This window comes from Salmo salar, chromosome ssa09 (assembly GCF_905237065.1).
Source record: "Salmo salar chromosome ssa09, Ssal_v3.1, whole genome shotgun sequence".
NCBI classification, from domain to species: domain Eukaryota; kingdom Metazoa; phylum Chordata; class Actinopteri; order Salmoniformes; family Salmonidae; genus Salmo; species Salmo salar.
This window is the reverse complement of record NC_059450.1, coordinates 59,027,995-59,051,071: the sequence shown is the minus strand read 5'-3', so window position 1 is coordinate 59,051,071 and position 23,077 is coordinate 59,027,995. Positions and strand designations below refer to the sequence as shown.

The 23,077-nt window shown below is 41.7% G+C and overlaps 1 pseudogene; it reads left to right on the top strand.

Moving 5' to 3' along the window:
• Window positions 1-23,077, top strand: part of LOC106611537 (GPI ethanolamine phosphate transferase 2-like) — a 146,262-nt pseudogene that overhangs the window by 36,812 nt on the left and 86,373 nt on the right.

Below are 23,077 nucleotides of genomic sequence, written 5' to 3'. Positions count from 1 at the left end.
GTAACTTGACCACTCAGGAACATTCACTGTCTTCTTGGTAAGCAACTCCAGAGTAGATTTGGGTTATTGTCCTGATGAAAGGTGAATTAATCTCCCAGTTTCTGGTGGAAAGCAGACAAACAGGTTTTCCTCTAGGATTATGCCTTTGCTTATCTCCATTCCGTTTCTTTTTTACCCTGAAAAACTCCCCAGTCCTTAACGGTTACACCCATAACATGACACAGCCACCACTATGCTTGAAAATATGGGGTGTGGTACTCAGTAATGTGTTGTATTTGCCCCAAACATAACACTTTGTATTAATAAGGACAAACAGTTAATTTCTTTGTCACATTTTACATTTTTAGTTTTGCCTTATTGCAAACAGGATGCATGTTTTGGAATATTTGTATTCTGTACAGGCTTCCTTATTTTAATTCTGTTGTTTAGGTTAGTATTGTTGATTAACAACAATGTTGATCTATGCTCAGTTTTCTCCGATCACAGCCATTAAAGTCACCATTGGCCCCATGGTGAAATCCCTGAGCGGTTTCCTTCCTCTCCGGCAACTGAGTTAGGAAGGAGGCCTGTATCTTTGTAGTGACTGGGTGTATTGATCCAACATCCAAGTGTAATTAATAACTTTACCATGCTCAAAGGGATATTCAATGTCTGCTTTTTTATTTTAACCAATCTACCAATAGGTGGACTTTTTTGTGAGGCATTGGAAAACCTCCCTGGTGTTTGTGGTTGAATCTGTGTTTGAAATTCACTGCTTGATTGAGGGACCTTACTGATAGTTGTATGTGTGGTGTACAGAGATAGTCATTAAAAAATCATGTTAAACAGTATTGCACACGGAGTGAGTCCATGCAACTCATTATGTGACTTGTTAAGCACATTTTCACTCCTGAACATATTTATGCTTGCCATAACAAAGGATATGAATATGTATTCACTCAAGAAATTTCAGCTTTTCATTTTTTATTAATTTGTAGACATTTCGAAAATATAATTCCACTTTTGACATTATCGGGTATTGTGTAAGCCAGTTACCAAAAAAATCTCAAAATGTGGAAAAGGTCAAGGGGTACATATGAATACTTTCTGAAGGCACTGTACTTGCGAGGCACATCAGAGCATAAATTGAGATAACAATTTTTTTATTTCACTGGACTGATGGTCAGTCTCAGTGGAGGGAGGCAGAGAGTGTGAGTCAAAGTGGAAAAGTGTGTTTCCTTTCTAAAAGGTATTTTCCTGGTTAAATAAAGGTTAAATAAATAAAATAGTGTTGTAGGTAAAAACATTTTTTTACAACTCACTCATAAAAACACCCATTTGCTGTATTCTCTGACAATCTCTTGCTTGGCATGGCTTTGAAATCTTACAGTAGCCTGCTCTACAGCCAGTATTCATTTTGCTGTGGACGCGTGGAAACTGCTGTAGACACGGTGATCTAAGGTATCCAATTAGTCAACGGTATACCTACAGATGCACCTATTTTACTGTCTGGGCTCGCCAGGAAGGCAGAGTTTGTATTGTCAGACAAATAAAATGGTTCAAATGGGAACACTTCACTTACCCGGCATGCAGGGTAGCTGAATTAGGTGTACCTATCGCATTATTAGCAAAGAAACACATTTATTTGTATTTATTTTTAATCAAAAGTAGCTTGGCTGGGTGATCAACCCTCTTGTAACTTTCGTTGAAGCTGCTGTACAAAAACAGTTAGTTCTACGTCCTCCACAGAAATGCCGTAATGGTTACTGGGCGGCTGTATCACTGTAATTTTACCAAATGAGTCTGATCGGGGCAGGCAGGCAGCTGCGGCCTCCTTCATGATCCCATATGATTGTTCTGAAAACGACTGTTGAGTTCTATAAATTGCCTGTCCAATATCTCGTTCCATAATGCCTGTAAATCTGAGTTGCTCTTAACGGGGGCTGCTTTCCCCACTTTAGATGTAACATGCGAGTCCCCAAACCTTGCTAACACTTTTTTGTTTCGGTAACTGGTAGCTAGCATCCCAGTTGTAGATTTCATTTTGACCATCAAATCATCTGTAACCTTAATGATTTAATCAAAATCACCTTTAGAATTGACTCTTATGTACTGAAACTCTCTTTAAGGCCCTTGATTAGATCGATGTTTAGTTTTTCCCTGGTAAATAATTAAAATGCATTACATTGTCCTACATGGAATAGATTTCATGTACAGCACTAGACTTTATGTAGATGTACTTTTAATGTAAGATGTCTTTGAGTGTCTGGAAAGGCATCTGCCAAATAAAATGTATTATTGTTGTTATTATTATTGTTATTGTTTTATCTGATGTATGCATGTTTAGGCCAGTGTTTGACTAGGTACTCATTTTAGGTGTCGGTATTGTTTATATTTAGGTGCAGGAATTCCTCAATACTTTTGAGCTAATATTCTATAGGAGGTGCAAGAACTCAAGCAGAAGAACATTTTAGCTGCCAGTACTCTTTTCCTGTGAGCTCCTGCCAAAGTTAAGTACTGTGTTTAGATAAAAATACAAATAATATCCAGTTTGGAACACTGACACGTGGAGCGTAATTTGTATGTTTTTGTTGCTCAATCTTATTGTGTGAGCTTAGCTCCTCAGTCCACCAGTGTCTACGCCCCTCCTGTGATGGCTACATTGTTTGATATCATTTAAGACTCTAGGTTTCAGGAAATGGCAGTTACAGGTTTTTCTAAAATGCAAAATGCTCCAACTTCCAGACCTCCCCCTACCCAACCTTAGGCACCACCTTGTCAGAAAACCTTAGGGAGATCTGGTTGTACATTTAAACATATTTCCAGTTGTCTACTGAAGATTAGTCAATTACCAAGTCCCCTGTATGACTCTATAGCCTACCATTTCTACTGAGACAGTCTTCTGCCAACGTTAGGCTAAAAAGGTGCATTTGCCTATGATTTAAGCAGTGTGGGTGTCGCACGCATGCCATCGAGGGGTGCCGCCGCCGCTCTGAAGTGGTATTTATAAAAATGATTCAAGGTTGGCAAGTCTGCATTTGTTTGAAGACATTTGTTAAAGGACAAGCTAATTGTTACTTATAAAAAGAGAGGTGGAGGGACTATGAACATGACTGAAGATGATCATGCTGACTAAGGCTGGGTTTTCTAAACCATTAGCCTTGCTACTTGAATGGTATAATTTGATGTTTGATTTACTTGAATATGTTTTCTTGACCATCAAAGGTGTCTTTTGTATAGCACCGTGAAAAATAATTTTCACACCCTTTTTGTGTTATGTGTTCACTCAGGTTCCCTTTATCTAATATTCGATTTTGATTGAAGACCTGATAACATTCAGTGTCTAGAAAATTCTAAAATACAGAGAAGATTTGAAAGGGGACAAATACTTTTTCACGGCACTGTATATCCTAACTTAACAGGATATTGGTTGATGCTTTGCAAGTTGCAGCCTCTTAATCGTTTAGGGATAAACAAAATCTGCAACAAAACGAATGGCTCAGAAAGCCAACTCCGCCCCGGCACATCTTTGGTTGTGTTTTCTCATTTGCACAATTTGATTTCACGGCACGTTTTTCTACTGTGCTGTCAAATATACTCTTGCTGCTGGGTTCTCACGAGTCTACGATAAAAGGGATTACGGAGGCAAAGAGAACCTGGGCTTGATCAGTGTATGTCAGCTCCCATAAACCAGCCACCTTGTTTGTCTGTGTCTGTCACCTGCCATTGCCAAATCCACCCATCCCCGAAACAACAAGAGAGCAAACGTTGCAGGCAGAATTTACCATGTATGTGCGTGTCAAAATCCTGTCCTCACTCTTTTAAACTGTGTCTGTTCCACTGAGGTTTCAAAAGATTATTCTCTTTCTCCCCTCTGTGTAATGGCTGCTGAAGGCAACACCCTCCCCAGAAAATAAATAACAGGAGGGATGCCACCAAATATACTTATTGTAACTTTAGGATGGCTGATAAATTTTAACTAGACCTAGATGTTCTGCAAATAGTCGAACAAATTCTACAATACGTACCTCATGTAATGTCAGTCATAGGAACCCTGCACGGTGCACAGCTCCAGTCCTTGAAGGCCACATTGGATGCTCTTGTCATCCTTGCCAACACTGTATTAAGGGAATAGTTAATCCAAAGTACACTATTTGCGTTTCGTTTCCTGAGACTGATTTCTACCATGTACAGTGCCTTTAGAAAGTATTCACTCATGTCAATTTTTTCCACATTTTGTTGTGTTACAACCTGATTTTAAAATAGATCCAATTGAGATTTTTGGCCGCTGGCCTACACACAATACCCTACAATGTCAAAGATGAATTATGTTTTTAGAAATGTTATCAAATTAATAAAAAATGAAAAGCTGAAATTCAACCCCTTTGTTAAGGCAAGCCTAAATACACAGAGTGTACAAAACATTAGGGACACTTGCTCTTTCCATGACAGACTGACCAGGTGAATCCGGGTGAAATCTATGATCCCTTATTGTTAAATCTTATTGTTAAATCCACTTTAATCAGTGTAGATGAAGGGGAGGAGACAGGTTCAAGAAGGATTTTTAAGCCTTGAGACAATTAAGACATGTATGTGTGCCATTCAGAGGAAAGATGGGCAAGACAAAACATTTAAGTGCCTTTTAATGGTGTATTGTAGTACACTGTAGGTGCCAGGTGCGTGGGTTTGTGTCAAGAACTGCAACTCTCCTGGGTTTTTCACGCTCAACAGTTTCCCGTGTATATCAATAATGGTCCTTGTGGAACGCTTTCGACACCTTGTAGAGTCCAAGCCCTGACAAATTGAGGCTGTTCTGAGGGCAAAAGATAGGGGTGCAACTCAATATTAGGCTGGTGTTCCTAATTTTGGTACACTCAGTGTAAGTTCAGGAGTAACAATTTGCTTAACAAGTCACATAAGTTGCATGGACTGAAATAATAGTGTTTAAAATGATTTTTGAATGACTACCTCATCTCTGTATCCCACACACACAATTATCTGTAAGGTTAATTGAGCAGTGAATTTCAAACACAGAATCAACCACAAAGACCAGGGAGGTTTTCTCTGTCAAGTTGCTTGTTGATCATTGCTAGACAGCCATTTTTAAGTCTTGCCATAGATTTTCAAGCTGATTTAAGTCAAAACTGTAACTCATCCACTAAGTAACATTCACAGTCGTCTTGGTAAGCAACTCCTGTGTACATTTGGCCTTGTATTTTAGGAATTTATCCTGCTGAAAGGTGAATTTGTCTCCCAGTGTCTGTTGGAAAGCAGACTGAAACAGGTTTTCCTCTAGGAATCTGCCTGTGCTTAGCTCTATTCTGTTTCTTTTTATAATAAAAAACTCCCTAGTTCTTGCCCATAACATGACGCAGCCACCACCATTCTTGAAAATATGAAGAGTGGTAGTCAGTGATTCTTTGTGTTGGATTTGCCCCAAATATAACACTTTGTATTCTGGACATATGTTCATTTCTTTGCCACATTTTTTGCAGTTTTACTTTAGTGCCTTATTGCAAAATGGATGCTTGTTTTGGAATAGTTTAATTCTGTACAGGTTTCCTTATCTTATTCTGTTAATTAGGTTAGTATTTTGGAGTAACTACAATGTTGTTGATCCATCCTCAGTTTTCTCCTATTACAGCCATTAAACTCTGTAACTGTTTTAAAGTCACCATTGGCCTCATGGTGAAATCCTTTAGCTGTTTCCTTCCTCTCCAGCAACTGAGTTAGGAAGGGCGCCTGTATCTTTGTAGTGACCCGGTGTATTGATATACCATCCAAAGTGTAATTAATAACTTCACCAAGGGATATTCAATGTCTTTTTTTTCATTTTCTACCAATGGGTGCCCTTCTTTGCGAGACAGAGCTTGAAGAATTTTAAGAATAATGTGCAAATATTGTACAACCCAAGCTATTAGAGACAACCCAGAAAGACTCACAACTGTAATCGCTGCCACAGGTGATTCTAACATATTGACACAGGGTTAAATAATTATGTAATCAAGATATAATATGTGTTTATTTTTCTTTAAGTTTGTTCAAATGTTAGAATTATTCTTCCACTTTGACATGTTCGAGTAATGTGTAGATTGTTGACAAAAAATAACAATTAAATCCTTTTATATCCCACTTTGTGACATAAGCGTCGTAAGGGACAGACCAAGGCGCAGTGGGTATAGTGCTCATCTTCTTTCTTTATTTAGAGTGAACACTCAAACAAAATAAACAAACGACCAAACAGTTCCGTAAGGCACACGGCTATACAGAAAACAAACATAGAAAATGAAAACTAGAACAAATCCCCTCTAAATAAACCAACCCCAAAACACACAAAAACAACACCCCCTGCCACGCCCTGACCATACTACAATGACAAATGACCCATTTACTGGTCAGGGCGTGACACTTTGTAACACAACAAATTTGTATGTGCACTCTCCAGCCAATCAGTCTAGTCCTGGATCTAATAGCTCAGCAACACTTGATTCAACTACTCCTAAGGTTTGATGACCTGGGTTGGAACACAAATGTAGAATTAAAGAATGGCAAGTCCCACACTTACCCGTACGCTGAGCATGAAGCAGAAATAACCTGCCCAGGGACTGCGGTTGAAAATTAGCCGGCTGGCTAAAACTGGCACTTTTACTGAAACGTTGATAAATGTGCACTGTCCCTGTAAAAATAAAATAACTCCAACTCCAATAATATAATAGACATCGCTGAACAGCTTTTCTTCCTCCCATGATCAATCTCAATCACCCAGATCGAGAAGACCTGACTGCTCATTAGAGTGGCAAGGGGGGACATTTTTCAAACAAAGCAGTAAAGAATTAGCCATGAAACAACATCGGACTCTTCTACTCTACACTTTTTTGATAATGCATTTAGTTTTTGCACTTATCCTCCGATGTCTATCAAAGGAGAGCATAACTAGTCTATTTAAACGTTCTGACTTGAAAGGTAAAAACACACACAGGAACTGGAATACAGGAATTGAATTGAGTTTGAATTTAATTGGAAGTATTTTTACCGGCGAGAACCAATTTCTTGTATACACTGAATGTTCGTCCTTCAGTGTATAGAAAGAATTTGTTCTCTGAGATTGAAAACATGCCCCTGCATCGGAGGTTTTTGGGATTGTGTTAATGTAAAAAGGTAAACTCTTTCAGCTACGGCTAAGCTGCATTTTTCTAAAACCTTGAGGAAATCAAATTGATCACCAAATGGTTTCATAGAGCAGGGTTTCCCAAAGTCGGTCCTGGGGCCGCCCCTAGGTGCACATTTAGGTTTTTGCCTTAGCACATCTGATGGAAATAATCAAAGCTTATTGAAGAGTTTGTTCTTTGAATCAGCTGTGTAGCGCTAGGGCAAAACCCATAACGTGCATCCAGGGGGTCCCCAGGACCCAGTTTGAGGAGACCCTGGCATAGACCACCGTTTAATACACGCTGATGGAGAAACGCGCATTTTCTATTAAATGTGGAGAGGTTTGTGCATTACCGATTCACATCCTCAGATGAAATACCTTCTCTTAAAGAAGCAGCAGTGCTTATGTGTGTGGAATTTTGTAATACAGACATAATTTAATACCAGATTGAGTTTCACTTCTCTTGAATGTAACCATGTAGGAATCTAGTCTTTATTCAGTGGGCCTCTAAATTATTAAGTCTATGCGCTTGCCGGGGCACTCGATCCAGCCAATCAAATTGCATTTTTTCTTTCATGTTCATAATCACTTCATCAATTCTATTTCTTATTAGTCTTTTGGAAAGAATGTAAGTGTTGTTGAGTCTTCAGATGAATTGGGGGCAATTCCATGGTAACGGAATTACGCTTTGACTCAGTTTTTTTACTTTAAAATATGTGCTAATAAAAAAAACATTGTTTTCAAAGTTAAACCATACTCTTGCATAAGGACTACTTTAGTGGAAAAACTTTGGTAACGGAATTAGGAAAAAATCTCCTGCAGAAAGAATGGGTGTCAGCTATGACATGGCGCCATGAGTTTGAAAACAACCTATTGAACTACAGTAAGTGAAGTGGATTTATACCCGGTAACGGAATTACAGTAACGGAGTGACATCATGGCTCCCTGATCTGTACTGCACAGAAATGCAAAATTATGGATATGAATGTCTTTCTCCTCGTGTTTCACAAGTTTTGACATCACATTGCAGCAGACCACAGTAGAGTGCAGTACAATACAGCACAAAAGAGCAGAGTAGTGTTCAGTACAGTACAATATACTGTGCTCTACTGTCCTATACTGTATTATATTGTACTCTACTGTGCTCTATTCAACGTACTGTATTGTACTGTACTGCCCCACAAAGACAAAACACAGTAACTGTATTATTTTTTAAAGTATTTTTCTGTCTAGACAGACAGCAATTTACGATACTATCATAACACAAGGCGAGTCCCAGATGCAGATTCAGGAGGCAGATGGTTCGAGTCTTAGATGTTTAATCATCCAAAAAGGACTAGGGAAGAGAAGGGTCGTGGACAGGCAAAAGGTCAAAACCAGATCAGAGTCCATGAGGTACAGAGTGGCAGGCAGGCTCGAGGTCAAGGCAGGCAGAATGGTCAGGCAGACGGGTCAGAGTCCAGAAACAGGCAAGAATCAAAACCAGGAGGACTAGAAAAAGGACAATAGCAAAGGCAGGAGAACGGGAAAAAACACTAGTTGACTTGGTGCATTCAAGACAAACTTTTCACAGAGAGACAGGAAACACAGGGATAAATACACTGGGGAATACAAGGGACACCTGGAGGGGGTGGAGACAATCACAAGGACAGGTGAAACAGATCAGGGTGTGACAGATACTCCATGATATATTCTGATGGCTTGTTCTTGTGTCAGAACTAAATACCATATTAATCAGACAATATACCTGGCCATTACAACAGATCAAAGATTTTTTACCAAATTCATAGTTACTGCATTTTATCTTTGTAGGGCATTGTACCCTACTGTGCTCCACTAACTGTACTCTAATGTACTGTGCTATCCAAATGTGTGAAACACACACTGAGTATAACAAACATTAGGAACACCTTCCTAATATTCAGTTGCACCCTCCACCGTTCCACAGGGATGCCTGCCCCCAGTTGGCTTGATGTCCTTTGGGTGGTGGACCATTCTTGATACACTTTAAACTGTTGAGCATGAAAAACCCAGCAGCGTTGCGGTTACTGACACAAACTGGTGCGCTTGGCACCTACAACCGTACCCTGTTCAAAGGCACTGAAATCTTTTGTCTTGCCAATTCAGCCTCTGAATGGCACACATACACAATCTATGTCTCAAATGTCTCAAGGCTTAAAAATCCTTCTTTAACCTGTCTTCTCTTCATCTACACTGATTGAAGTGGACTTAACAAGTACATCAATAAGGGATCATAGCTTTCACCTGGATTCACCTGGTCAGTCTATGTCATGAAAAGAGCAGGTGTTCTTAATGTTTTGTGTACTCAGTGTAAGTAAAGTGCATTCGGAAAGTATTCAGACCCCTTTACTTTTTCCACATTTTGTTACATTACAGCCTTATTCAAAAATGTATTAAATACATTTTCTTCCTCATCAATCGACACACAATATCCCATAATGACAAAGCATAAACAGGTTTTTAGAATTTTTTGCAAATGTATTAAAACAAAGAAACAGAAATACCTTATTCACATAGGTATTCAGACCCTTTGCTATGAGACTCAAAATTGAGCACAGGTGCATCCTGTTTTCATTGATCATCCTTGAGATGTTTCTACAACTTGATTGGAGTCCACCTGTGGTAAAGTCAATTGATTGGACATGATTTTGAAAGGCACACACCTGTCTACATAAGGTCCCACAGTTGCATATCAGAGGAAAAACCAAGCCATGAGGTTGAAGGAATTGTCCGTATATCTCCGATACAGGATTCTGTCAAGGCACAGATCTGCGTGAAGGGTTCCAAACAATGTCTGGTGCATTGAAGGTCCCCAAGAACACAGTGGACCTCCATCATTCTTAAATGGAAGAGGTTTGGAACCACCAAGACTAAAGCTGGCCACCCGGCCAAACTGAGCAATCGGGGGAGAAGAATCTTGGTCAGGGAGGTGACCAATTACCCGATGGTCACTACGACAGAGCTCCAGAGTGGAGAAGGGAGAACCTTCCAGAAGGACACCCATCTCTGCAGCACTCCACCAATCAGGCATTTTTGGTAGTGGCCAGACGCAAGTCACTCCTCAGTAAAAGGCACATGACAGCCCGCTTGGAGTTTGCCAAAAGGCACCTAAATTACTCTCAGACCATGAAAAACAAGATTCTCTGGTGTGATGAACTGGCCTGAATGCCAAGCGTCAGGTCTGGAGGAAACCTAGCACCATCCTTACGGTGAAGCATGGTGGTGGCAGCATCATGCTGTGGGGATGTTTTTTGGTGGCAGGGACTGGGAGACTAGTCAGGATCGAGGGAAAAATGAACGGAGCAAAGTACAGAAAGATCCTTAATGCAAACCTGCTCCAGATCGCTCAGGACCTCAGACTGAGCCAAAGGTTCACCTTCCAACAGGACAACGACCCTAAGCATACAGCCAAGACAACATAGGAGTGGCTTAGGGACAAGTCTCTGAATGTCCTTGAGTGGCCCAGCCGGAGCCCGGACTTGAACCCGATCGAACATCTCTGGTGAGACCTGAAAATAGCTGTGCAGCAAAGCTCCCCATACAACCTGACAGAGCTTGAGAGGATCTGCAGAGAAGAATGGGAGAAACTCCCCAAATACAGGTGTGCCAAGCTTGTAGCATCATACCCAAGAATACTCAAGGATGTAATCACTGCCAAAGGTGCTTAAAAAAAGTACTGAGTAAAGGGTCTGAATACTTATGTAAATGTGATATTTCTGTTTTTGATTTGCAAAATTTCCAAAAACCTGTTTTTGCTTTGTCATTATGGGGTATTGTGTGGAGATAGAATCAATTCTATTATACGGCTTTGACGTAACAAAATGTGGGAAAAGTCAAGCGGTCTGAATAGTTTCCGAATGCACTGTATATGATAGGTTCAAATTTGGTCCAGTCCGGGTCCATCTGTGGACGTTAACATCAAGGCCAGGGTGGACTTGACCACGTTTCAACTACTTTTTAATGTCCATGTACGTCCGGTGTCAGTTGTTGCTCAGTGGGTGATGATGCTGGTTAAAGTAAATGAAAAGAGAGAGTAGGTGTCAGTAAGAGCTGGGAGAGGTGACATTAACTGGAGTGTGAGAGAAAAGGCAGAGAGAACGGGAGGGGTTGTCCAGAATGACTGTTTTAACAATCTTGGTTTGACCTCCAGACAACAGAAAGACAGAAAACAAAGTATACCGTGTACCAAACATTAGGAACACCTTCCTAATATTGAGTGAATAACACAAAAACATGTTTCCACTAGCACAAGTATTTATACCCTTCTTTAGGCGGAGTCTCCTCCTATTTCAAACTAGAGAGAGAGAGAGCTCCTCTTTGAGTGGCATGCCTATAATTTAAGATCCACACTAGCATAATTAGACCTAGGCTAGAAAATGGCAAATGGCACTCATAGAAAGCTGTGAAGAAGATGCACGTTATGGCTGGTGACGTTTCCTCCTGCTATGATTATGTACACTCTTAGCCCATGTTCTGCTTGGATAGCTCTATGTACAGTTGAAGTCGGAAGTTTACATACACTTAGGTTGGAGTCATTAAAACTCGTTTCTCAACCACTTCACACATTTCTTGTTAACAAACTATAGTTTTGGCAAGTCGGTTAGGACATCTACTTTGTGCATGACACAAGTAATTTTTCCAACAATTGTTTACAGACAGATTATTTCACTTATAATTCACTATCACAATTCCAGTGGGTCAGAAGTTTACATACACTAAGTTGACTGTGCCTTTAAACAGCTTGGAAAATTCCACAAAATTATGTCATGGCTTTAGAAGCTTCTGATAGGCTAATTGATATCATTTAAGTCAATTGGAGGTGTACCTGTGGATGTACCTTCAAACTGGGAAAATAAAAAGAAATCAGCCAAGACCTCAGAAAAAAATTGTAGACCTCCACAAGTCTGGTTCATCCTTGGGAGCAATTTCCAAACGCCTGAAGGTACCACGTTCACCTGTACAAACAATAGTACGCAAGTATAAACACCATGGGACCACGCAGCCGTCATACCACTCATGAAGTAGACGTGTTCTGTCTCCTAGAGATAAATGTATTTTGGTGCAAAAAGTACAAATCAATCCCAGAACAACAGCACAGTAAAATGACCTTGTTAAGATGCTGGAGGAAACAGGTACAACAGTATCTATTTCCACAGTAAAACGAGTCCTATATCGACATAACCTGAAAGGCCGCTTAGCAAGGAAGAAGCCACTGCTCCAAAACCTCCATAAAAAAGCCAGACTACGGTTTGCAACTGCACATGGGGACAAAGATCGTACTTTTTGGAGAAATGTCCTCTGGTCTGATGAAACAAAAATAGAACTGTTTGGCCATAATGACCGTTGTTATGTTTGGAGGAAAAAGGGGGAGGCTTGCAAGCCGAAGAACACCATCCCAACCGTTGTGGGGGTGCTTTTCTGCAGGAGGGACTGGTGCACTTCACAAAATAGATGGCATCACGAGAGGGAAAATTATGTGGATATATTGAAGCAACATCTCAAGTCATCATTCAGGAAGTTAAAACTTGTTCGCAAATGGGTCTTCCAAATGGACAATGACCCCAAGCATACTTCCAAAGTTGTGGCAAAATGGCTGAAGGACAACAAAGTCAAGGTATTGGAGTGGCTATCACAAAGCCCTGACCTCAATCCTATAGAAAATTTGTGGGCAGAACTGAAAAAGCGTGTGCGAGCAAGGAGGCCTACAAACCTGAGTCAGTTACATCAGCTCTGTCAGGAGGAATGGCCAAAATTCACCCAACTTATTGTGGGAAGCTTTTGGAAGGCTTCCTGAAACGTTTGACACAAGTTAAACAATTTAAAGGCAATGCTACCAAATACTAATTGAGTGCATGTAAACTTCTCACCCACTGGAAATGTGATGAAAGAAATAAAAGCTGAAATAAATCATTCTCTCTACTATTATTCCGACATTTCACATTCTTAAAATAAAGTGGTGATCCTAACTGACCTAAGACAGGGAATTTTTACTAGGATTAAATGTCAGGAATTGTGAAAAACTGAGTTTAAATGTATTTGGCTAAGGTGTATGTAAACTCCCGACTTCAACTGTATTAGCATTGTTTTCACAAGCCGATGAGAATACGGAGTCTGTAGACAACATGTCATGTTTTAATTTTTGCTTTGAAATTCAAGGTGACATTGCTCCCCATTTTTAGTGAAGTGATGATGCGTACAGCACATTTCCCGCAGTGTGATTGTTTTCACTCTCATGCAGTATTAGTGTTGCACTGTCACTATGCAGGACTGAGCATTGCTTATTAGGCGGGGTCCTTAACCAACAATGCTTTCTTATGCATGAAACCATGCAAGAAAAGTGACAGATTGGACTCCATCCCCTTTTCCATTGCCTGTTCCATTCCCTAGTACAGTGGTTTCTAACACTTTTTGTCCTAAGCTCATTTAATGTGATTTCCAGACTGGTGGCTCTCAGATCCCTTTTTAGCACAGGCATGCACGCACACACACAAAAATGCTGGGATTTGCTTTTCATCCTCTATGTTCAGTAAAGATTATTCACTGTTTGTGGCTCATTCTTTTTAGTTGGTTTTGATTCTACTGTTTGTCTCCTCTTGGTCTCCTGTTGTACATTATTGTTTTCGTAGTTTTTTCTGGATGTACAGTAGTATATTTATATAAAGCAATTAAAGTACACGCAACTCCTAAATACTGCGTTGAAAATATGTTTTAGATCATTAATACAAATGTGTTACTATGATCTGTGGATTAATTACAACAGAATTAACAATTTTTTGTCATCTAAGCTAGGAATGGCATCACAGTCTCACAGATGACAATGTCTAGTGGTTTAGATATCCATCAATCTAGAAACCCCCCAAACTCAGCCATGTCCATGTCAGCCGCATCCTTGGACCTAATCTTGGTTCGGAGCAGAAGATTGCTCTTCCTGGTACCGCAGGTCCAGCTCCACAGAAGCCTCTGAATGTGTTCAAACAGGTTGCTGGTCCACCTCCCAAGACGCCTCTGGGTGCGGTCAAACACTTTGCCGAACAGAGAGTTGACCCACGGTGGCTGGACAGTGACTATGTTCCTGACCACTCTCCTCTCCATGCGTCTACAGTCGATGTGGGACTGCAGACTGAGTGGCGGCTGGACGGACAGGCGATTCTATCTCTGACAGATGTGTGGGAAACGCCCAGCATCTCAGTGCTAGAGGCGTCACTACAGACACCCTGGTTCAAATCCAGGCTGTCTCACAACCGGCCGTGATTGGGAGTCCCATAGGGTGGCGCACAGTTGGCCTTGAGCCCCTTTTACTGCTGATACGGAGCCCCGCCGATCCATCACGACTGGTCTACCGACGTAATCCACCCGAGGGGGTTTTCAACAGGCTCCTCTGTTGCGACGTCCCCAAAATGCCCATCTGCTAGCCTGCTAGCTGCGGCCCGCTAGCTGTCTAGAGCATATCGGACTGTTAGCTGAAGAGGTCCATCAGCCAATTTTCTTGGGCTACAATACCTATTTTGCCAATTGGCCTGGACCCTTTTACTACACAGAGCCCTGCCGATCCATCACAACTGGTCTGCCGACGTAACCGCTCGAGGGGGCTACAATTGACTCTTCCGTCGCTACGTCCCCCTATGGCCCTTCTGCTAGCCTGCTAGCCCCGGCCCACTAGCTGTCTGAACTGCCGTGTCTCCAGCCCACCTAGCTACTCACTAGACTCCATGATCACTCGGCTACGCATGCCTCTCCCTAATGTCAATATGCCTTGTCCATTGCTGTTTTGGTTGGTGATTATTGTCTTATTTCCCTGTAGAGCCTCCAGCCCTGCTCAATATGCCTTAGCTAACCTTTTTGTTCCACCTCCCACACATGCGGTGACCTCACCTGGTTTAAATGGTGTTTCTAGAGACAATACCTCTCTCATCGTCACTCAATGCCTAGGTTTACCTCCACTGTATTCACATCCTACCATACCCTTGTCTGTACATTATGCCTTGAATCTATTCTTCCGTGCCCAGAAACCTGCTCTTTTTACTCTCTGTTCTGAACCCACTAGACGACCAGTTCTTATAGTCTTTAGCCGTACCCTTATCCTACTCCTCCTCTGTTCCTCTGGTGATGTAGATGTTATTCCAGGCCCTGCAGTGCCTAGCTCCGCTCCCATTCCCCAGGCGCTCTCATTTGTTGACTTCTGTAACCGTAAAAGCTTTGGTTTCATGCATGTTAACATTAGAAGCCTCCTCCCTAAGTTTGTTTTATTCACTGCTTTAGTACACTCTGCCAACCCGGATGTCCTAGCCGTGTCTGAATCCTGGCTTAGGAAGGCCACCAAAAACCCTGAAATTTCCATCCCTAACTATAACATTTTCCGACAAGATAGAACTGGCAAAGGGGGCGGCGTTGCAATCTACTGCAGAGATAGCCTGCAGAGTTCTGTAATACTATCCAGGTCTGTGCCCAAACAGTTTAAGCTTCTACTTTTAAAAATCCACCTTTCCAAAAACAAGTCTCTCACCATTGCCACTTGCTATATACCACCTTCTGACCCCAGCTGTGCCCTGGACACCATATGTGAATTGATTGCCCCCAATCTATTGTCAGAGCTTGTACTGTTAGGTGACCTAAACTGGGACATGCTTAACACCCTGGCTGTCCTACAATCTAAGCTAGATGCCCTCTATCTCACACAAATGATCAATGAACCTACCAGGTACAACCCCAAATACGTAAACACGGGCACCTTCATAGATATTATCCTAACTAACTCGCCCTCCAAATACACCTCTGCTGTTTTCAACCAAGATCTCAGCGATCACTGCCTCATTGCCTGCAGCCGTAATGGGTCTGCGGTCAAACGACCACCCCTCATCACTGTCAAACGCTCACCCCTCATCACTGTCAAACGCTCCCTAAAACACTTCAGCGAGCAGGCCTTTCTAATCGACCTGGGCCGGGTATCCTGGAAGGATATTGACCTCATTCCGTCAGTAGAGGATGCCTGGTTATTCTTTAAAAGTCCTTTCCTTACCATCTTAAATAAGCATGCCCCATTCAAAAAATGTAGAACCAGGAACAGATATACAGTGAGGGAAAAAAGTATTTGATCCCCTGCTGATGTTGTACATTTGCCCACAGACAAAGAAATGATCAGTCTATAATTTTAATGGTAGGTTTATTTGAACAGTGAGAGACAGAATAACAACAAAAAAATCCAGAAAAACGCATGTCAAAAATGTTATAAATTGATTTGCATTTTAATGAGGGAAATAAGTATTTCCCTCTCATCTGTACAAACAGTACTACGCAAGTATAATCACCATGGGACCACGCAGCCGTCATACCGCTCAGGAAGGAGACACGTTCTGTCTCCTAGAGATGAACGTACTTTGGCGTGAAAAGTGCAAATCAATCCCAGAACAACAGCAAAGGACCTTGTGAAGATGCTGGAGGAAACAGGTACAAAAGTATCTATATCCATAGTAAAAACGAGTCCTATATCGACATAACCTGAAAGGCCGCTCAGCAAGGAAGATGCCACTGCTCCAAAACCGCCTTAAAAAAGCCAGACTATGTTTTGCAACTGCACATGGGGACAAAGATCGTACTTTTTAAAGAAATGTCCTCTGGTCTGATGAAACAAAAAATAGAACTGTTTGCCCATAATGACCATTGTTATGCTTGGAGGAAAAAGGGGGAGGCTTGCAAGCCGAAGAACACCATCCCAACTGTGAAACACGGGGGTGGCAGCATCATGTTGTGGGGCTGCTTTGCTGCAGGAGGGAATGACGCACTTCACAAAATAGATGGCTTCATGAGGATGAAAAATTACGTGGATATATTGAAGCAACATCTCAAGACATCAGTCAGGAAGTTAAAGCTTGGTCGCAAATGGGTCTTCCAAATGGACAATGACCCCAAGCATACTTCCAAAGTTGTGGCAAAATGGCTTAAGGACAATAAAGTCAAGGTATTGGAGTGGCCATCACAAAGCTCTGACCTCAATCCTATACATACCTGACTCAGTTACAGCAGCTCTGTCAGGAGGAATAGTAATAAATCATTCTCTCTACTATTATTCTGACTTTTCACATTCTTAAAATAAAGTGGTGATCCTAACTGACCTAAGGCAGGGAATTTTTACTAGGATTAAATGTCAGGAATCGTGAAATACTGAGTTTAAATGTATTTGGCTAAGGTGTATGTAAACTTCTGACTTCAACTGTATATAAACTGAACAGTACTGGACCCAACCTTGTGGAACACCACGTGATATCTATGACAGGACTTTTTTTATACTTACATAGAAATGCCACAAATTGTTAGTCATGGAAAAGTCATGAAATTCCATCTGTCAAAATGTGTATGAACCCATGCTTCTTACTGTAACGTCTGCTTCCAACTCACACTCTCAAACACGTAGATCCCCTGAACGCAGCTCATTTTCCTGCCCACTTTCCAGCTCACACTCTCAAACGCACAGATCCCCTGAACGCAGCTCACTTTCCAAATCCCAATCACCTGAATTCTGATCACCTGTTCACACACCTGTATGTCATTACCACACACTATTTAGTTCAGTTCTTTACACCCCATCATTGTGAAGTGTTGTTTGTTTTGTGACACACTTCTATTCTGAGCTCTGTTTTTCCCGTAATCTAAATCCTCCCGTGTATGATAGTTTTTTTTCCTGCATCACTAACTACTCCTTTTGCCTATTCCCTGCCTGTACTTTAACCTATCGGATTTCCTGTTATCAACCTATTGCCTGATCTCCCTGATGACGTTACTAGCCTTTTCCCTGTCTGTACTGTTGCCTTTTTGGACCCCCTGTGTATGACTTTCTGTCTGCCCCTGGACCCAGCTACCTGCCTCCTCCTGTGGTCCTTTACAAATAAACACCTGCTGCGCCCTGCTCTTGAAACCAGCTCTCTGTCTCCCATCGTGTTCATTACACTTACTGCAGTGCTCTGCCCCAGAATCATTAACCTAATATGTTTTACCTGACAATTGTTTCTGGTGTTCTCCCTAAGATCTGGAAAGCGACACATATTCGCCCCCTATATAACGAAGGAAATCCTTCTGACTTAGATAACGACCATCCCATTTCTAAATTATCTTGCCTTTCCAAATGTTTTAGAATCCCTGGCCAACTCTCAGCTAAGAACTTTTTAAACTTTTCATCCTATTCTTAATGTGCACCAGTCTGGTTTTAGACCTGTGCATAGCACCGTTTCAACTGCTACGCTTGTTCTAGATGATGTGTTAAATTGCTTAGATTATAAAAACCATTGTGCTGCCTTATTTATAGACCTTCCCAGGGCCTTCGACACTGTTGACCGTTACATTCTCATTCAAAGGTTGAATGAAATAGGCCTGGATCAGGCCTATACAGGTGGTTTGAGAATGATCTGTCAACCCATGGACGTCTATGAGTATCTGCGAGCATGCTAGCAGATACCCATAGACTCCGAGTCATTGAGCTAACGCTAGTTAGCATTGGCTCTCGAAACTACCTCTATCTTCCTTCATAATGGACACAGAGACATAAAAATGGTATCCACAAGTTCATCTGACTCTGGGAAAATCCCAAAGTACCCATTTAAACCACAGGTGACAGTTTTATTATTCACCGCTTCATCCTGTATCAAAAGGCTGGCTGGTCCTCATTAAAGTCCCGTAGATCACTTCGTTATTCCCTTTTTGTTTACTCAAGCTTCCGACTTACCTAACTCCGCTGTTAAAATATAAAAACATGAGATACCAAACCCGTTCACAAGGTTGGTTAACTCTTGAGGTTCCTTGAGTCTCCACCGAACTAGATAAATCCACTTTTAGTTTTAAAGCACCTCATTGCTGAAACCAACTACAAAATACATTACAATTGTATGTTCTGGTGCTGCTCCTGCAATTCAAATGATTGATTGGGGACCTTCTTATTGACGAATGTAATCGTTTTTCTTCAATTTCTGGTGTGGTGGATTTTACTTGTTTTATATTTTATTTTATTTTATTTTAGATTTTGCTCCTATGAAATTGTATATACAGGGCTCCCTTGTGAAAGAGACCCTGCTTAAATAAAAGTTTAAAAAAATGCAGAGGTTGTGCTGGCTGGCAGCTGGCTAGGTGTAGATCTCTGTACAGACAGAGCAGCGGAGGTGGTCTTCCAGAGAAGAGGAAAACATGGCCATATCGGAGCTGACTGTGTACTGTGGTCAAATGAGAAATTTAAGATAAGTCTGTCCCTAAAGCACAGAGTCAAATTAACCTTTGCTCTCAGCCTCAAGTGATTGGTGTTTCTATCTTATCTGAAAGGGCGGAGCACTCCCTTATCAAACACACACAGGCCAATACTTTTCCCACAGTAACTCTGGTCTTATCCATGACCCAACACATTCATGGTGTGTTTATTACCGTTAGGCCAAACCAAATGACATTGCACTGTCCGTGCACCATGTTATTGTATTGAATGGCTCCAAAGTGTATGTCATAGTTCCTGTATCATATTGAAGCCCAAGTATCAATATGTGTATTGAATCACTAAAGATACACACCCATAGAATTATCTATGGGTCAATTCCTGGACAACTGAGGCAAGGCATTCTCCATATTATTATCAACAAATAAAACTATACCTTGACTACTTGAAATTAAACATTTTGAGAACTTGAATTTAGAAAGTCAAAGCTGAACCTCTTCAAGGTAGATAGTCTTCACAGAAAGCTTGGCCTGATAAAGGGGTCTCTCATCACTCATGGAAAGAACCTAAGGCCTCTAAGGGGACCTCAAATAACATGTTTGAAAATGTGATCAATGATTGTTTTGGGAAGGTAAAACATTTTCCTTGCAAAACCCCCAAAGGATGTCTCTGCAGATACTGTGCATTTTTAAAAGGTGAAACCAGAATATTTCAAACTTCAATTGTGATCAAAACACTTTGAGCAGCCTGTTTCAAGCCACAGAACAATCCATAAAAACATCCTCTTTTTGCGACTACCCAGAGAACTTCCATGCATTTATCCATTTTGGTATGACATTTCATGTCACTATGACATTCAAAGGCATGAAGTCTACAGCTTTCAATAGTGGTCTTGATCTGGTGCATTCGCTATGAGTTCCTGAGCGATCAACGTTTCAGCAAAGACGCACAGACTTCAGAGAAGGTTTGTCATTTGGTTTGAAAAGTATTGATTTTCTTCCCATTTTTAAAGCTCTGTTGAGTGCTGACCTCGGTAATAGGAGGTTGACATGCAGGACAAGGCCATTCCTCATCCTTTTACCTTTTCCTTTTTCATTCTTGCCACAATTTGCCTCGGGGTCAGCCCCTATTCTCCTAGGACATCACTCTCTCACGTTATGATCTAAACTCTGTAATGATGCTGCAAATTGCACTCCCCTTCACCCACACAACTTGCCGTGTGAAAAGTTGAAGACAAATTGCCTTTCATTGGTTGGTGTCATGTTGTTCATTCCGCTTTGTGAAACATTTACAATTTGTCGAATACTCCCAGAAGCTTGGCATTAAATCAATCGGAATAAGGCATGGCAACATATGTATTTGGTAGGCTACAAATGAGCACACTTGCAGTACCGCATCGTAAATCACAATGGCTGCCTCAGTGCAGGGGAGGAAAGGAGCATTTTTCTCTTTCCCCTGTTCCTTTTGCTCTACCTCCTTAAAGACTCAACTGAACGAATAACCCAATCCAGGGTGATAAGGCCACTCTTTTTTCGCCCGCGGTTCATCGATCTTCATTCCTGACAGACTTTTCAACGTTTGTCTCCTTGCCTTCCACCAGACTGCAACTGCAACTTCCGATGTCTGGCAGATTGACGCTCTCCTGCTGATGCTAAGCGCCCCGCTCGAGGAGGCCTTGGAGTTGTTTCATCAGAAATACAAATTGCCTGGCAGTCAGGAACCCTCACAGAGTGCTGGTGGCGAGCAGGTCCCTGACTCGCTGCTTAAACACCAATCAAAGTTGGCCAAGTGTTGTGGGGGCTCGAGGCCTCGACTTCACCTTTCTTCATCTCCAGACTTCATCTATTGGAGTTGTATCCCTTTTTCCGCGCAGCGCAAATGACTATTACGTAAAGCCCAACTGTCTTTGCATTTGCAGTTAATACTGTTGTTGTGATTCAGTATTGCTTCTTGAATTAATGAATAGGCCTAGACATTTCGGTGAAATATGGCTTATTGAATTACTAGGATTTACTGCTGCAGTGCTACTAGCTTCCTTACTAGCTACTTGGTGAGTTCTGAGGAGCCTGACATGGGTTTCCCAAAACCCAAAATAACTTTCTATTGAAGACGCAGTCGGAATTTCCCGCCACCCGATAGTTTGAAACTGTGGCTTTGGGAAAAATAAAGCATGTACCAATGAGTGGTTGATATTCATGGTCACATGACAGTAAAATTATATTTGGAATGGCCACAGGTGACTTTGCCAGATCACGTCTCTCAGCCTCCTCATGCATATACTGTACAGTACAGATTCAGCTCTCAGAGAGGGTTAGCTTTTTTTTGGGAAGTATAATCTACTAGGAGATGGATATAATAGTCTATAGTAGATGACACTTTTAGCATGAACTACCCATGAGAGTAGCTGGCTATGCAGGATGCTGATGAGGAGGAGGAAGGTTTGGAGTGTAGCTCGCTCACTTAGCGTTAAAATGCCATTGATTTGAACATAGCTGGCTTGGTTAGGGCGAGCAGCTAAACTGGTAGGGACTCAAGCTTTTGTTAGCTTGCGCTGCTAAAGGAGGCCCGCTCGTTTGGAAGAGAGTGCCTGAGAGGTTCTTTGAAGTGAAACGGAGCTAACCAACTTCCATTCCCTGAAGAGAGAGTGAGCCTAGCCGCTCAGGCGCTGTTTAGAAACTCCCTGTTTTGCTCCAGTGAATGGAGGACATGAGGTGAGGCTGCTTCTTCCAGCAGCAGGCTTCTATTTCAAACAGATATTTCCACAACCCCCATTTCTGCGCTGACTGTGTGTTTCTATTACCTGTTGAAGCCCACACTTTCTTCCTGATAAATCCCTCATAGGGAGTTGAGTAGAGATCAGATGTCCGTGGCTAGAATATTGAAGTAGCCCTGAATTGACTGCACAGGTGGAATAATTGTTATTTTACAATGTAAAAATATGAACCCATTATGCTTACAAACTGCCGAAGGGATACAATAGTACTACTGCTGGCACTTTCAGGCTGTCATTATCTGTGAAGGATAGCCTATCGAGGCTGATGAAGACAGAGTTTTTCCCTCCCCAGACTCAGTCTTATGTCATGGGCCACATACTGAATATATGCTAACTGTGAATTGCAGTGGATTAAAAGTTTCTGATAAATGGCCATATGTCAACATTTGGTCTGCTTATGTCCCATGTGTCCTCAGGAGACAGAGGGTGCACTACCCTGCCTGCTGGTGCTGTATGGGGACCACGGGATGTCCGAGACGGGCAGCCACAGGGGCTCGTCTGCGCACGAGGTCAACACCCCCCTGGTGCTCATCAGCCCTGCCTTCAAGAGGAAAGGTAAGCACTTTCATTGGCTCTCCTGTTATCCTTTAGCCTGTCGCTCTCAGTCTGTCTTGCTGTCAGTGCGCAGCTAGGCACATTCCCACCCGTGTTCAAATCCATATCACAGCACGGCTCCGTAACGATATAGTGAAAATATCGTAGCTTCGGTCCACCCCTTTTATATGCATTTACATTTGTTTTCACATAGCCACATTTTCCCTTTTTCCCTGATTGGGGATTAATATCACTTATGATAAGCAGGGGCCTAATCCAGAGTGCCTGAGCCACACACGCATACACGCCTGGATAAATACAGTTGAAGTTAGAAGTTTACGTACACTTAGGTTGGAGTCATTGAAACTCGTTTTTCAACCACTTCACACATTTCTTGTTAACAAACTATAGTTTTGGCAAGTCGGTTAGGACATCT